This window comes from Hyla sarda, chromosome 2 (assembly GCF_029499605.1).
Source record: "Hyla sarda isolate aHylSar1 chromosome 2, aHylSar1.hap1, whole genome shotgun sequence".
Taxonomy (NCBI): domain Eukaryota; kingdom Metazoa; phylum Chordata; class Amphibia; order Anura; family Hylidae; genus Hyla; species Hyla sarda.
This window is the reverse complement of record NC_079190.1, coordinates 124,865,685-124,868,776: the sequence shown is the minus strand read 5'-3', so window position 1 is coordinate 124,868,776 and position 3,092 is coordinate 124,865,685.

Genomic DNA, 3,092 nt, shown 5'->3' with positions numbered 1-3,092 from the left:
TTGAAGACATGGGAAAAAAAACTCACACAAGTTGAGTTACTAAACTAATTACTTATATAAAGTACATTTTTTAGTTAAGAACTTGCTTTGAAATTCTTTTTTGTACATACAAACACAAAATTCAAACATATTACAATACATTGGGGGCAAGACAGGTAACGGTCTTCTTCTGTAGCAGTAGATAACGTCTTCATTGGTAGAAGACCTAGAATAAAACAAAAACATTATAATTTTAGATCACCATATACTTGGGTACAGTAAGGTATTGAGAAAAAAAATGGCAGAACTATTATTACATCCATTTTAGACAAAATTATAAAATGAACTCTCATTTTGTGCCATTATAGTTAGTTAGGTGTCATTTTGCATGGCAACAGAAATTTTGCCACAAAAAAGGTGAGAACTCAGAGGCTTGGAGAAACTCTGAAAAAATTAGATGAACATGTATAGAAGAGTATTGTTGCCCATGGCAACCAATCTAATTGTTTAATTTAATTGTAAAATCTAATTTTACAAATTAAATAAACAGGATGAATGGTTGCCATTGGCCAATCCACTAGTCTTCCTCTACACATGTTTTGAAAAAACTCACACAGTACAAAACACTTTACATTATCATCCTCTGACATGATAGCTATGAAATGCAATTGGTAGAATTTTCTAATACATATACATACCAAGAAAGGTTGTCTTGCCATAACAAAGTTCCTTGGGCAGAATTTAAATATGTCACAAAGATATTCCTCACTTCCATAGCAGACACTGATGCCCGATGACTGGAAGGTTCTATGCCCACCAACTCACATGGTTCCATTTAATCAAAAACAGAGGTGTAGGAGGGGTCCTTACTGAGCACATAGTTGTGCAGTACAACACACTCCTTAATTACTTTGTCCTCATTATCCGGTTTTAAATGTATAGTTGTGATTAGGACCCTCCACTTGGTAGTGAAAAGTCCAGAGGAGCATTCCATGTATCTCCTTGCCCTTGTCAGCCGGCAATTAAACACACAACGTTTGTTGTTTAAACTTCTAGATGCAAAGGGCTTTAATAAATTAAGGTGCATTTAGAAAGCTTCATTGGGCAGTGGAGGTCCATCATAGCCAGGTAGGGTTTTTGAACCAAGGATATTGAAGCAATTTCAATATAACACTTTTCAAAGATTCAACTCTTTTGGAAACCCGAGATTCATTATTCTGGCCATATGCCCCTATATCAACGGCCAGAAATTTGTAAGTGGCATCGGATATTGCCATAAGTATTATGGAAAATAAATGTTTGTAATTAACCCCTTGCCGCAAAACGCAGTATTTATATGGCGCTGCGGCATAGGAGGGTTATGAAGCGTGCTCAGGAGCTGAGCTTGCATCATACCCGCAAGGTCCTGGCTGCTATCAGCAACCAGGACCCGTGACTAATGCCCGACATGCCGTTCCGGTAGATGTCCAGCATTAACTCTTTAGACGCGGCGATCAAAGTTGATCGCTGCGTCTAAAAGTGAAAGTAAAAGCATCCTGGCAGCTCAGTCGGGCTGATCGGGACATCGCGATAAAATCGCGATGTTCCGATCAGCTGGGACGCAGCAGGTGGGTGGCTTACCTGTCTCCTGCGCATTTGAACGGCAAATGATTGCTGCAAGCCTGAAATCCAGGCTTGAGCAATCAACTGCCGATAACACTGATCAATGCAAAGCTATGGCTGTGCAGTGATCTGTGTAAAAGATCAGTGTGTGCAGTGTTATAGCCCCCTATGGGAGCTATAACACTACAAAAAAAAGCGGAATTTTTTTTAATAAAGATTATTTAACCCCTTCCCTAATAAAAGTTTGAATCACCCCCCTTTTCCCATAAAAAAAAAACGTGTAAGTGAAAATAAGCATGGTATGGCCCCATGCGTAAATGTCCGAACTATAAAAAAAAAAATAGCGTATTTTTGGTCACTTTTTATAACATAAAAAAATGAATAAAAAGCAATCAAAAAGACTGATTAAAAAAAAATGGTACTGATAAAAACTTCAGATCACGACGCAAAAAATGATCCTCCATACCACTCCATACGTGGAATAATAAAAAAAGTTATAGGTGCAGAAGAGGCCAATTTTAAACACATACATTTTCCTGCATGTACTTATTATGATTTTTTTCCGAAGTAATAAAAATCAAACCTATATAAGTAGGGTATCATTTTAATTGTATGGACCTACAAAATAAAGATAAGGTGTCATTTTGTATGAAAAATGTACTGCGTAGAAACAGAAGCCCCCAAAATTTACAAAATGGCGTTTTTTTTCTTCACAATGATTTATTTTCCGTTTCTCTGTAGATTTTTGGGTAAAATGACTGATGTCATTACAAAGTAGATATGGTGTCATAAAACATAAGCCATCATATGGATTTTTAGGCACAAAATTTAAAGGGTTATGATTTTTAAAAGGTAAGGAGGAAAAAAATCTTCCTTTGGCTGGGGCATATTCAATAGCTGCATGATATTCCATAGAGCCTCACATGTTTGAGGCACAATTTTGGTGATGTTGGATATGCCCATTGTCACGATGCCGGCTGGCAGGAGGTGGATCCTCTGTGCCAGAGAGGGATTGGCGTGGACCGTGCTAGTGGACCGGTTCTAAGTTACTACTGGTGTTCACCAGAGCCCGCCGCAAAGCGGGATGGTCTTGCTGCGGCGGTAGTAACCAGGTCGTATCCACTAGCAACGGCTCAACCTCTCTGACTGCTGAAGATAGGCGCGGTACAAGGGAGTAGACAAAAGCAAGGTCGGACGTAGCAGAAGGTCGGGGCAGGCAGCAAGGATCGTAGTCAGGGGCAACGGCAGGAGGTCTGGAACACAGGCTAGGAACACACAAGGGAACGCTTTCACTAGGCACAAGGGCAACAAGATCCGGCGAGGGAGTGCAGGGGAAGTGAGGTATACATAGGGAGTGCACAGGTGAAGACACTAATTGGAACCACTGCGCCAATCAGTGGCGCAGTGGCCCTTTAAATCGCAGAGACCTGGCGCGCGCGCGCCCTAGGGAGCGGGGCCGCACGTGCCGGGACAGGACCGAGGGAGAGCGAGTCAGGTACGGAAGCCGGGGT